The sequence below is a fragment of the Hemitrygon akajei genome, chromosome 1 (assembly GCF_048418815.1).
Source record: "Hemitrygon akajei chromosome 1, sHemAka1.3, whole genome shotgun sequence".
Taxonomy (NCBI): Eukaryota; Metazoa; Chordata; class Chondrichthyes; order Myliobatiformes; family Dasyatidae; genus Hemitrygon; species Hemitrygon akajei.
This window is the reverse complement of record NC_133124.1, coordinates 807,377-822,534: the sequence shown is the minus strand read 5'-3', so window position 1 is coordinate 822,534 and position 15,158 is coordinate 807,377.

Genomic DNA, 15,158 nt, shown 5'->3' with positions numbered 1-15,158 from the left:
CACAGAGTCTGGTCCTGGGGCTTAGAAGGGTAGGGAAAGGAAGAGGAAGGCAGTAGTGATAGGGATCTCTACAGTCAGGGGTTCAGACAGGCAATTCTGTGGCCGCAGGAAAGAAACTCAGATGGTAGTTTACCTCCCAGGTGCCAGGGTGTGGGATGTTTCTGATCATGTCCAAGATATCCTGTGGTGGGACAGAGAACAGCCAGAGGTCGTGGTACATATTGGTACCAATGACATAGGTAGGAAAAGGGAAGAGGTCCTGAAAGAAGACTACAGGGAGTTAGGAAGGAAGTTGAAAAGCAGGACCTCAAAGGTAGTAATCTTGGGATTACTGCCTGTGCCACACAACAGTGAAAATAGGTATAGAATGAGGTAGAGGATTCAGGGGGCAGGGATTCAGATTTCTGGATCATTGGGACCTCTTTTGGGGTGGGTGTGACCTGTACAAAAAGGACGGATTGTACTTGAATCCCAGGGGGACCAATATCCTGGCGGGCAGGTTTGATAGAGCTGTTGGGGAGCGTTTAAACTAGTTTGGTAGGGGGGTGGGAATCAAAATGTGAGTGCAGGGATTAAGGTAGAAGGACAAGGGCATGATGCTAAGAGTTCTGAGTTGATGAGGAAGGACAGGCAGGGAACAGAACATGATTGTAGCCAGTTAAAGGGGTTGAAACGTGTCTATTTCAATGCTAGGAGTATTAGGAACAAAGAGGATGAACTTAGAGCATGGATTAGTATGTGGAACTATGATGTTGTGGCTGTTACTGAAACTTGGTTGATGGAAGGGCAGGATTGGATGATGCAGGTCCTGGGGTTCAAGTGTTTTAAAAGGAATTGGATGGGAGGTAGAAAGGGGGGGGGGGTAGTGGCATTGCTGGTCAAGGATAGTATCACAGCTATAGAAAGGGAGGATGCTGCAGAGGGAGTGTCCACGGAGTCGGTCTGGGTGGAAGTCAGAAATAGGAAGGGATCAATCACTGTGCTGGGAGTAGTCTATAGGCCCCCAAATAGCCCTTGGGACACTGAGGAGCAGATAAGCAGGCAAATTTTAGAATGAGTCAGGAAATACAGGGTAGTAGTTTTGGGAGATTTCAACTTCCCTCATGTTGACTGGCACCTTCTGAGTGCAAGGGGGATAGATGGGGCTGAATTTGTCAGGTGTGTTCAAGAGGGATTTCTGACACCGAATGTAGACTGGCCAATGAGAGGAGAGGCTATACTGGATCTAGTTCTGGGTAATGAACCTGGTCAGGTGACAGACCTCTTGGTGGGGGAGCATTTTGGTGAGAGTGACCACAACTCCCTTAGCTTCAGCATAGCTATGGAAAGGGATAAAATTAGATGAAATGGTAAAGTGCTTAACTGGGGAAGGGCTAACTTTGAAGGGATGAGGCAGGAACTAGCGAGAGTAAATTGGAAACAGATGTTCAAAGGGGAAAGCACAGAAGTAATGTAGGAGAAATTTAGGGACCACTTGAGCTGGGTTCAGGATAGGTTTGTCCCACTGAGGCAAGGAAAAAATGGTAGGAAAAGGGAACCGTGGCTGACGAAACATGTGAGGCAACTCATCAAGAGGAAAAAGGAGGCAAATGTTAGATATAAGAAGCAGGAAGTAGGAGGGGCTTATGAGAAATATTGGGTAGCCAGGAAGGAGCTAAAGAAAGGACTTAGGAGAGCTCAAAGGGGGCATGAGAAGGCCTTGGCATGTAGGGTTAAGGAGAACCCTGAGGCGTTCTATGCATATGTGAAGAATAGGAGGATGACACGAACGAAGGTGGGACTGCTAAAGGATAAAGAGGGCAACACGTGCCTGGAAGCGAAGGAGGTTGGGGAGGTCCTAAATGAATACTTTGCTTCAGTATTCACAAGTGAAAAGGATCTTGATCAGGATGAGGTCAAAGTAGAGCGGGCCTGTGTGCTGAACAATGTGGAGATTAAGGAAGAAGAAGTGCTGGATCTTCTTAAAAACATTAAGGCTGATAAATCCCCAGGGCCGGATATGATACACCCCAGGTTGTTGTGGGAATTGAGAGAAGAGATCACAGGAGTATTAGCTATGATCTTTGAATCCTCTTTTGCCGCAGGGGAAGTGCCGGAAGACTGGAGAATGGCAAATGTAGTTCCCTTTTTTAAAAAAAGGTAATAGAGAGAAACCTGGGAACTATAGACTGGTGAGTCTTATGTTAGTGGTATGCAAACTACTGGAAAGGATTCTTAAGGATAGGATCTACGAGCATTTGGAGACGTACAGTCTACTCATGAATTGTCAACATGGCTTTGTGAAGGGAAGATCGTACCTCACGAGCCTGATTGAGTTTTTTGAAGAGGTAACAAAAGAAATTGATAAGGGTAGGGCAGTGGATGTGGTCTACATGGACTTTAGCAAAGCATTTGACAAGGTCCCTCATGAGAGACTCATCTAGAAAGTCATGAGGCATGGGATAAGTGGAATCTTGGCTGTTTGGATAAAAAATTGGCTTAAAGGAAGAAAGCAGAGGGTAGTTGTGGAAGGAAAGTATTCTGCCTGGAGGTCGGTGACTAGTGGAGTGCCGCAGGGATCTGTCCTGGGACCCCTGCTATTTGTGATTTTTATAAATGACCTGGATGTAGAGGCGGAAGGATGGGTGAGTAAGTTTGCAGATGACACGAAGATTGAAGGAGTTGTGGATGGAGCTGTAGGTTGTTGAAGGTTACAAGAGGATATAGACAGGCTGCAGAGTTGGGCAGAAAAATGGCAGATGGAGTTCAATCCAGATAAGTGTGAGGTCATGCATTTTGGAAGGACAAACCAGAAGACTGAGTACAGGATTAATGGTCAGTTACTTAAGAGTGTGGATGAAGAAAGGGACCTTGGGGTTCAAATCCATACATCCCTCAAGGTCACTGCACAGGTTGATAGGGTAGTTAAGAAGACCTATGGGATTCTAGGCTTCATAAATGGGATTGAGTTCAAGAGTAGAGATGTCATGTTGCAACTCTTCAAATCTCTGGTGAGACCGCACTTAGAGTATTGTGTTCAATTCTGGTCACCTCATTATAGGAAGGATGTGGAAGCTATGGAGAGGGTGCAGAGGAGATTTACCAGGATGTTGCCTGGTTTGGAGAACAAGTTATATGAAGCAAGGTTAGCAGAGCTGGGACTTTTCTCTTTGGAGCATAGAAGAATGAGAGGGGACTTGATAAAGGTCTACAAGATTATGAGAGGCATAGATAGGGTGGATAGTCAGTACCTGTTTCCCGGGGCACCAATAGTAAACACCAGAGGGCATATGTACAAAATTAAGGGAGGGAATTTTCGGGGAGACATCAGGAGTAAGTTTTTTTTACACAGAGGGTTGTGAGTGCCTGGAATGACTTGCCAGGGATGGTGGTGGAGGCTAAAACATTAGGAGTATTTAAGAGCCTCTTGGACAGGCACATGGATGAAAGAAAAATGGAGGGTCATGGCGTAGTGTGGGTTTAGTACTTTTTTTTAAGGATTATATGGGTCGACATAACATGGAGGGCAGAAGAGCCTGTACTGTGCTGTAGTGTTCTATGATTCTATGGTTCATGTCCTCTTGTTCAAATCTCCCCTACTCTCAATGGAAAAAGCCTATCCACGTCAACTCTATCTATCCCCCTCATAATTTTAAATACCTCTATCAAGTCCCCCCTCAACCTTCTATGCTCCAAAGAATAAAGACCTAACTTGTTCAACCTTTCCCTGTAACTTAGGTGCTGATACCCAGGTAACATTCTAGTAAATCTCCTCTGTACTCTCTCTATTTTGTTGACATCTTTCCTATAAATCGATGATCAGAACTGTACACAATACTCCAAATTTGGCCTTACCAATGCCTTGTACAATTTAAAACGTTACATCCGACTCCTATACTCAATGCTCTGATTTATAAAGGCCAGCATACCAAAAGCTTTCTTCACCACCCTATCCACATGAGATTCCATCTTCAGGGAACTATGCACCATTATTCCTAGATCACTCTGTACTACTGCATTCCTCAATGCCCTACCATTTACCATGTGTTTACCAACACTTGAGGAACACCACTAGTCACTGATAGCCAACATAAAAGCCCCTTTTTATGCCTCTTGCCTGTCAGCCATTCCACTACCCATGCCAGTATCTTTCCTGTAGTGCCATAGGATATTGTCTTGTTAAGCAACCTCATGTGTGGCACCTTATCAAGTGCTTTCTGATAATCTAAGTAAGTGACATTCACTGCCTCTCCTTTGCCCACCCTGCTAGTTACTTCCTTGAAGAACTCTTAATAGATTTGTCGGGCAAGATTTCCCTTTACAGAAAACATGCTGACATTGACTTATTTTATAATTAGTGTCCAAGTTACTCAAAACCTCGTCCTTAATAATAGACTCCAACACTTTCCCAACCTCCAAAAGTAGCTGCAGAGGGTTGTAAATTTAGTTGGCTCCATCTTGGGTACTAGCCTACAAAGTACCTAGCACATCTTCAAGATGCGGTTCTCAGAAAGGCAGCATCCATTATTAAGGACTTCCAACACCCAGGGCATCAGGTAGGAGGTACAGGAAGCCTGAAGGCACACACTCAGCGATTCAGGGACTGCTTCTTCCCCTTTGACATCCGATTCCTAAATGGATATTGAACCCGTGAACACTACCTCACATCTTAATATATATTATTTCTGTTTTTTGCATGATTTTTGTTCCATTCAGTATATGTATATGGTAATTGATTTATGTATTTATTTATTATTATTTTATTTTGTTTTTTTCCTTCTATACTATGTATTGCATTGAACTGCTGCTGCTAAGTTAACAAATTTCATGACACAGGCTGCTGATAATAAACCTGATTCTGATTCTGATTTTATAATTTCCTACCTTTTGCTTTCCTCTCTTCTTGAAGAGTGGAGTAACATTTACAATACTGTATTCCAGTCCTCTGGGACTATGCCAGAATCAAGTGATTCTTGAAAGATCATTCAGAATCTGTGGAATTCTCTGCCTAGGGAAGCAGTTGAGGCTTCTTCACTAAATATATTTAAGAAACAGTTAGATAGGTTTTTACATAGCAAGGGAATAAAGGGTTATGGGGAAAAGGCAGGAAGATGGAGCTGAGTTTACGGACAGATCAGCCATGATCTTATTGAATGGCAAGGCAGGCTTGATGGGCCGGATGGCCTACTCCTGCTCCTATTTCTTATTCTTATGAATGCATCCATTATCTCTCTAGCAACCTCTCTCAGGACTCTAGGATGTAGTCTATCTGTTCCGGTAATTTATCTGCCTTAAGACCTTTGAGTTTGCCTGGTACTTTTTCCTTTGTAATTGCAGTGGCACTCACTCCTGCTCCCTGACACTCAAAGACCCCTTGCACACTGCTAATGACTTCTGTAGTGAAGACTGATGCAAAGTACCCACTAAGTTCATCTGCCATTTCTTTATCCCCCATTACTACCTCAACAGCATCATTTTCCAGTGGCCCAATATCAACTATAGGCAATAGACAATAGGTGCAGGAATAGGCCATTCAGCCATTCAAGCTAGCACCGCCATTCACTGTGATCATGGCTGATCATCCACAATCAGTACCCCATTCCTGCCTACTCCCCATATCCCTTGACTCCGCTATCATTAAGAGCTTTATCTAACTCTTTCTTGAAAGCATCCAGAGAATTGGCCTCCACTGCCTTCTGAGGCAGAGCATTCCACAGATCCACAACTCTCTGGGTAAAAAGTTTTTCCTCAATTCCATTCTAAATGGCCTACCCCTTATTCTTAAACTGTGGCCTTTGATTCTGGACTCCCCCAACATCAGGAACATGTTTCCTGCCTCTAGCGTGTCCAATCCCTTAATAATCTTATATGTTTCAATGAGATCCCCTCTCATCCTTCTAAGTTCCAGTGTATACAAGCCCAGTCGCTCCAATCTTTCAACATATGACAGTCCTGCCATCCTGGAAATTAACCTCATGACCCTACACTGCATTCCCTCAATAGCAAGAATGTCCTTCCTCAAATTTGGAGACCAAAACTGCACACAATACTCCAGGTGGGGTCTCACCAGGGTCCTGTACAACTGCAGAAGGACCTATTTGCTCCTATACTCAACTCCACTTGTTATGAAGGCCAACATGCCATTAGCTTTCTTCACTGCCTGCTGTACCTGCATGCTTACTTTCAGTGATTGATGAACAAAGACACCTAGATCTTGTTGTACTTCCCCTTTTCCTAACTTGACACCATTCAGATAGTAATCTGCCTTCCTGTTCTTGCCACCAAAGTGGATAACCTCACATTTATCCACATTAAACTGCATCTGCCATGCATCTGCCCACTCATCCAACTTGTCCAAATCACCCTGCATTCTCATAACATCCTCCTGACATTTCACACTGCCATCCAGCTTTGTGTCATCTGCAAATTTGCTAATTTTGCTTTTAATCCCTTCATCTAAATCATTAACATATATTGTAAATAGCTGCGGTCCCAGCACAGAGCCTTGCAGTACCCCACTAGTCACTGCCTGCCATTCTGAAAGGGACCCGTTATTCCCTACTCTTTGTTTCCTGTCTGCCAACCAATTTTCTATCCATATCAGTACCCTACCCCCAATACCATGTGCTTTAATTTTGTCCACTAATCTCCTATGTGGGACCTTATCCAAGGCTTTCTGAAAGTCCAGCTACACTATATCCGCTGGCTCTCCCTTGTCCATTTTCATAGTTACATCCTCAAAACATTCCAGAAGATTAGTCAAGCATGTTTTCCCCTTTGTAAATCCATGCTGACTCGGACCGATCCTGTTACTGCTATCCAAATATGCCGCTATTTCATCTTTATAATTGACTCCAGCATCTTCCCCACCACTGATGTCAGGTGAACTGTCCTATAATTCCCTGTTTTCTCTCTCCATCCTTTCTTAAAAAGTGGGATAACATTAACCACCCTCCAATCCACAGGAACTGATCCTGAATCTATAGAACATTGGAAAATGATTACCAATGCGTCCAGGATTTCTAGAGCCACCTCCTTAAGTACCCTGAGATGCAGACCATCGGGCCCTGGGGATTTATCAGCCTTCAGTCCCATCAGTCTACTCAACACCATTTTCTGCCTAATGTGAATTTCCTTCAGTTCCTCTGTTACCCTAGGTCCTCTGGCCACTATTACATCTGGGAGATTGTTTGTGTCTTCTCTAGTATTTGCTGCACAAATCACTCTCTCACCTAGATGGGGTCAGTTGTGCTGTGAGGATTACATTCCTTGACTTCTCTAGTGCCTTTAACACCATCCAGCCCAAGATCTTATGGCACAAACTAACGGAGATGGGAGTAGACTCTCACATGGTGGATTGGATAGTGGACTACTTGACAGATAGACCTCAGTATGTGCGGTTGGGAGACTGTAGGTCTGACACGGTGGTCAGCAGCACAGGAGCGCCGCAGGGAACCGTACACTCTCCGGTCCTGTTCACCCTGTACACATCAGACTTCCAATATAACTCGGAGTCCTGCCATGTGCAGAAGTTCGCTAATGACACGGCCAGAGTGGGGTGTGTCAGGAATGGACAGGAGGAGGAGTATAGGAAACTGATACAGGACTTTGTGATATGGTGCAACTCAAACTACCTGCGTCTCAATATCACCAAGACCAAGGAGATGGTGGTGGACTTTAGGAGATCTAGGCCTCATATGGAGCCAGTGATCATTAATGGAGAATGTGTGGAGCAGGTTAAGACCTACAAGTATCTGGGAGTATCATTAATGGAGAATGTGTGGAGCAGGTTAAGACCTACAAGTATCTGGGAGTACAGTTAGACGAGAAGCTAGACTGGACTGCCAACACAGATGCCTTGTGCAGGAAGGCACAGAGTCGACTGTACTTCCTTAGAAGGTTGGCGTCATTCAATGTCTGTAGTTAGATGCTGAAGATGTTCTATAGGTCAGTTGTGGAGAGCGCCCTCTTCTTTGTGGTGGCGTGTAGGGGAGGAAGCATTAAGAAGAGGGACGCCTCACGTCTTAATAAGCTGGTAAGGAAAGCGGGCTCTGTCGTGGGCAAAGTACTGGAGAGTTTAACATCGGTAGCTGAGCGAAGGGCGCTGAGTAGGCTACGGTCAATTATGGATAACTCTGAACATCCTCTACATAGCACCATCCAGAGACAGAGAAGCAGTTTCAGCGACAGGTTACTATCGATGCAATGCTCCTCAGACAGGATGAAGAGGTCAATACTCCCCAATGCCATTAGGCTTTACAATTCAACCACCAGGACTTAAGAACTTTTTAAAAGCTATTATTAATGCTTTTTGAGATAGTGATTTAGATGCATATCATATTTTTTACTGAGTTAAGTATTGTATGTAATTAGTTTTGCTACAACAAGTGTATGGGACATTGGAAAAAAAGTTGAATTTCCCCATGGGGATGAATAAAGTATCTATCTATCTATCTATCTATCTATCTAGTGAAGAAAGATCCAAAGTACCTGTTCAACTCTTCTGCCATTTCCTTGTTCCCCATAATAAATTCACCCATTTCTGTCTTCAAGGGCCCAACTTTGGTCTTAACTAATTTTTTCCTCTTCACATACCTAAAGAAGCTTTTACTATCCTCCTTTATATTCTTGGCTAGCTTACCTTCGTACCTCATCTTTTCTCCACGTATTGCCTTTTTAATTATCTTCTGTTGCTCTTTAAAAGTTTCCCAATCCTCTGGCTTCCCGCTCATCTTTGCTGTGTTATACTTCTTCTCTTTTATTTTTATACTGTCCTTGACTTCCCTTGTCAGCCATGGTCGCCCCTTACTCCCCTTAGAATCTTTCTTCCTCTTTGGAATGAACTGATCCTGCACCTTCTGTATTATTCCCAGAAATACCTGCCATTGTTGTTCCACTGTCATCCCTGTTAGGGTATCTTTCCAGTCAACTTTGGCCACCTCCTGCCTCATGGCTCCATAGTCCCCTTTGTTCAACTGTAATATTGACACTTCCGATTTTCCCTTCTCCCTTTCAAATTGTAGATTAAAACATCATATTATGGTCACTACCTCCTAATGACTCCTTTACCTCGAGTTCCCTTATCAAATCCGGTTCATTACACAACGCTAAATCCAAAATTGCCTTCTGCCTGGTAGGCTCCAGTACAAGCTGCTCTAAGAATCCATTTCAGAGACACTCCATAAACTCCCTTTCTTGGGGTCCAGTACCAACCTGATTTTCCCAGTCTACCTGCATGTTGAAATCCCCCCCTAATAACCGTATCATTACCTTTGCGACACACCAATTTTAACTCTTGATTCAACTTGCACCCTATATCCAGGCTACTGTTTGGGGGCCTGTAGATAACTCCCATTATGGTCTTTTTGCCCTTACAATTTCTCAGTTCCATCCATACTGACTCTACATCTCCTGATTCTATGTCATCCCTTGCAAGGGACTGAACTCTTAACTCCATTTTATTTTTTTATATAGCTGAAAAAGCTGTCAGTGTTCTGCTTTATATTATTTGCTAGTTTGCCCTCATATTTCATCTTTTCATTTTTTTAGAGCCTTTTGATGGATTTAAAAATTTTCCCAATCATCCAACTTACCACTCACCTTTGCTATCTTATATGCCCTTTCCTATGCTTTTATGTAGTCCTTAGATAGATAGATAGATAGATAGATAGATAGATAGATAGATAGATAGATAGATAGATAGATAGATAGATAGATACTTTATTCATCCCCATGGGGAAATTCAACTTTTTTTCCAATGTCCCATACACTTGTTGTAGCAAAACTAATTACATACAATACTTAACTCAGTAAAAAAAATATGATATGCATCTAAATCATCATCTCAAAAAGCATTAATAATAGCTTTAAAAAGTTCTTAAGTCCTGGCGGTAGAATTGTAAAGCCTAATGGCATTGGGGAGTATTGACCTCTTCATCCTGTCTGAGGAGCATTGCATCGATAGTAACCTGTCGCTGAAACTGCTTCTCTGTCTCTGGATGGTGCTATGTAGAGGATGTTCAGAGTTATCCATAATTGACCGTAGCCTACTCAGCGCCCTTCGCTCAGCTACCGATGTTAAACTCTCCAGTACTTTGCCCACGACAGAGCCCGCCTTCCTTACCAGCTTATTAAGACGTGAGGCGTCCCTCTTCTTAATGCTTCCTCCCCAACACGCCACCACAAAGAAGAGGGCGCTCTCCACAACTGACCTATAGAACATCTTCAGCATCTCACTACAGACATTGAATAACGCCAACCTTCTTAGGAAGTACATTCGACTCTGTGCCTTCCTGCACAAGGCATCTGTGTTGGCAGTCCAGTCTAGCTTCTCGTCTAACTGTACTCCCAGATACTTGTAGGTCTTAACCTGCTCCACACATTCTCCATTAATGATCACTGGCTCCATATGAGGCCTAGATCTCCTAAAGTCCACCACCATCTCCTTGGTCTTGGTGATATTGAGACGCAGGTAGAGTTGCACCATATCACAAAGTCCTGTATCAGTTTCCTATACTCCTCCTCCTGTCCATTCCTGACACACCCCACTATGGCCGTGTCATCAGCGAACTTCTGCACATGGCAGGACTCCGAGTTATATTGGAAGTCTGATGTGTACAGGGTGAACAGGACCAGAGAGAGTACGGTTCCCTGCGGCGCCCCTGTGCTGCTGACCACCGTGTCAGACCTACAGTCTCCCAACCGCACATACTGAGGTCTATCTGTCAAGTAGTCCACTATCCAATCCACCATGTGAGAGTCTACTCCCATCTCCGTTAGTTTGTGCCTTAAGATCTTGGGCTGGATGGTGTTAAAGGCACTAGAGAAGTCAAGGAATGTAATCCTCACAGCACAACTGACCCCCTCTAGGTGAGAGAGTGATTTGTGCAGCAAATACGTGATAGCATCCTCCACTCCCACCTTCTCCTTATACGCAAACTGAAGAGGATCCTGGGCGTGCCTGGTTTGTGGCCTCAGATTCTGTATTATCAGCCGCTCCATGGTCTTCATCACGTGCGACGTCAAGGCAACAGGTCTGAAGTCATTCAACTCCTTTGGTTGTGGTTTCTTCGGTACCGGGACAATACAGGATGTTTTCCACTGTCTGGGTACTCTTCTCTGCTCCAGGCTCATGTTGAAGATGCGCTGTAGTGGTTCTCCCAGCTCAGTCGCACAGGCCCTCAGTAATCGTGGGGAAACTCCATCCGGTCCAGCCGCCTTGCTGGTACAGATCTTCCTCAGTTGACCTTCCACCTGTGCAGCCGTAATCCTGGGCGTGGGCAAGGTCTCCTGTGAGTGGCTATTTTCCTGTGAGGGAAGTAAGCCTGGTGTGGATTTCTGCGGTGAGGATGAGATTGAGCTGTCGAACCTGTTAAAGAAGTTGTTCAGCTGGTTCGCTTTCTCCACATCTCCACTTATGTTCGCCCTCCGCTTTGCACCGCATCCGGTGATGATCTTCATCCCATCCCACACCTCCTTCATGCTTTTTTTCTGCAGCTTTTGTTCTAGCTTCCTCCTATACTGCTCCTTTGCCCCCCTTATCTGTACTCTGAGTTCCTTCTGAACTCTTTTAAGCTCCAACCGATCACCATCTTTAAAGGCCCTCTTCTTCTGGTTTAGGAGGCCTTTGATGTGACTAGTGATCCAGGGCTTATTATTGGGATAGCAGCGAACAGTTCTAACAGGGACAACTGCATCCACACAAAAGTTAATATAGTCCGTTGTGCATTCAGTGACCTCCTCAACGCCCCCACAGAGCCCCCCTTGCAGTACATCCCAGTTAGTAGTACCGAAGCAGTCTCTCAGGGCCTGTTCAGCTTCAGGAGTCCACTTCCTAAAAGAGCGTGTGGTAGTGGGATGCCTCATCACAATTGACTTATATCTGGGCTGTAACAAAACCAGGTTGTGATCAGCTTTCCCCAATGAAGGCAGTGGGGATGCACTATATGCCTCCTCTACGTTTGCATACAGTAGGTCAATAGTCCTATTACCCCTGGTGTAGCAATCCACGTACTGGGAGAAAGCAGGTAGTGTCTTGTCCAAACTTTCCTTGTCAGCCATGGTTGCCTATCTTGCCACTTGAGAACTTCATCTTCTGAGGGACATATCTATCCTGTACCTTGTGAACCATTCCCAGAAACTTCAACCATCTCTGCTCTGCCATCATCTCCACCAGTATCCTCCTCCAATCTACCCAGGCAAGTTCCCCTCTCATGCCTCTGTAATTCCCTTTATTCCATTGCAATACTGATACATGTGACTTATGCTTCTCCCTCTCAAACTGCAGTACGAATTCAGTCATATTATGATTACTGCCTCCTAAGGGTTCCTTTACATTAAGCTCCCTCTTAAGGTCTGGGTTATTACACAACACCCAATAATTATAATAAAAATCTCCTCAGGTCTGTGATTAGTGAACATCTCTCTACAGGAAGGATGTGGAAGCCATAGAAAGCGTGCAGAGGAGATTTACAAGGATGTTGCCTGGATTGGGGAGCATGCCTTATGAGAATAGGTTGAGTGAACTCGGCCTTTTCTCCTTGGAGTGATGGAGGATGAGAGGTGACCTGATAGAGGTGTATAAGATGATGAGAGCCATTGATCATGTGGACAGTCAGAGGCTTTTCCCAGGGCTGAAATGGCATCCTGGTAAACCTCTTCTGCACCCTCTCCAAAGCCTCATATTCCTTCCTATAGTGGGGCAACCAGAACTGTTCGCAATACTCCAGATGTGGCCTAACCAGAGTTTTATAAAGTTGCAATATAACCTCATGACTTTTGAACTCAATGCCTCAACTAATCAAGCATTCCGTAAGTCTTCTTAACCACCTTATCAACCTGTGTAGCCACTTTCAAGGAGTAAGTGCATCCCATGATCTCTCTGCTCAGCAACACCATTAAAGACCTTACCCTTAACAATGTACTGTCTCCTTGTATTTGCACTACTGAGATACATCTCAGATTTATCTCGGTTAAACTCCATCTGCCATTTCTCTACCCATATCTGCAACTGATCTATATCATGCTGTATTCTTTGCCCATCTTCTACACTATCTACAACTCTTCCAATTTTGGTATCATCCACAGACTTACTAATCCACCTATCTACATTTTCATCCAGGTCATTTATATACGTCATAAACAGAATAGGTCCCAGCACAGGTCCCTGTGGAACACAACCAATTACAGACCTCCAGCTCGATAAGTCCCTTCAAACACTACCCTCTGTCTTCTATGCATAAGCCAGTTCTGAATCCAAAGAGCCAATTTACCATGGATCCCAAGCATCCTAATCTTCTGAATTAGCCTTCCTTGAGGGACTTTGTCAAATGCCACATGTAAATCCATGTAGACAACATCTACTGCCCTACCCTCATCAACCTCTCTCGTTGCCATGTTAAAAAACTCAACCAAGTTGGTAAGGCATGATCTGCCACACACAAAGCTATGATGGCTCCCCCTAATTAGGCCATGGGTTTCCAAATGCTCATGTATCCAATCTCTATGAATTTCCTCCAGCAATTTCCCTACAACTGACATGAAATGCACTGGTCTATATTTCCCAGGATTTTCTTTTGTTCCCTTCCCCACAACGACAAGGTTTCTCACAGGTCGGCAACACTGCTTTAAAAGGAGAGCTTCGTGGGCATTCAAGCTTATTCCGACAGTCCAGTCAGCGGCAAGAGCAGGTCACAGTGACGAGGTTTCTCACTGGTCAGCAGCACTTGTTTAAAAGTTCAGAAAGGACAAGTGGGGCAGCAGTTGTCAGCAGTAGGCCAGTGATGAGAGTAGGAGTGTCAGGCTTTGGCTCAAAGAAAGCTTTGACTTAAAGAGGCGTTGGCTATGGATAAGCTTCTGTTAAGTTTCCTTTATTTTCCTTCTTACTGTAGCTAGTGTAGTAAATAAATATTGTGTGTTCTTCTTGCCAGTTGTTGGAGTCCTGAGAGACCCAGAGTCTCCCAGGGAACTATGTCTGTATGGCACATCCAGCTCCTTGAAGACTGTTCTTCGGGATCTGGAGCAGCAACTGGATGACCTTCGGTTTGTACAGGAGAGCGAGAAGGTCATTGATCCGAGTTACCGGGTAGTTACCCCAAAGTTGTAGGAGATGAGTAGCTGGGTTACTGTCAGGAGAAATGGAAATATGAATAGGCAGTTAGCACAGAGCACCCCTGTGGCCATTCCTTTCCAGAATAAGTATACTGTTTTGGATACTGTTGTGGAGGATGGCCTTCCAGGGGAATATCACAGAGACCAAGTAACTAGCACTGAGCATACATCCATGGTGCAGAAGGGAAAGAGGGAGAAGAGGAGAGCATCATGATAGGGGATTCAATTGTCAGGGGAAGACAGGAGATTCTGTGGATGTGAATGGGACACCCGGATGGTATGTTGCCTCTCAGGTGCCAAGGTCTGGGACATCTTGGATCGCATCCACACCATTTTGGAGAGTGAGTGAGAGCAGTCAAATGTCTTGGTACATATTGGTACCACTGGCATAGGAAGGAAAAGCAAAGAGGTCCTGAAAGGATGATTTAGAGACCTAGGTAGAAAGCAGAGAAGCAGGACCTCCAGGGTAATAAGTTCTGGATTGCTGCCTGTGCCATGCACCAGTGAGGTAGGAAACAGGATGATTTGGCAAATTAATGTATGGCTGAGAAGCTGGTGTAGGGGGCAGGGCTTCAGATTCTTGGATCACCGGGATCTCCTCTTGAGGAAGTATGACCTGTTCAAAGGTGATGGGTGGCACCTAATCACAAGGGGAACCAATATTATCAGAGGCAGGTTTGTTAGAGCTGTTGGGGGGTGGGGTTAAGCTAATTTGGCAGGGGCATGGGAACCGGAATGAAGGGACTCAGGATAGAACAGATGGTAAAAAAGCAAAAATAATGTGTAATCAGATTGTCAAGAAGGGCAGGCTGATGATAGGGCATAATTACAGCCAGTAGGGTGAATATCAGTGCATTAGGGATGCAGAATCAAAAAGAATAGCAAATACAGCACTCATAGTGTTATATCTCAATGTACAGAGTATAAGAAATAAGGAAGATATCTTGTTGTTCTATTACAGATTGTTAGGTATGATGTTGTGGTCATCACTGAATCATGGCTGAAGGATGGTTGTAGTTGGGAGCTGAATATCCAAGGTTACATGTTTCATCAGAGGGATAGGAAGGTTG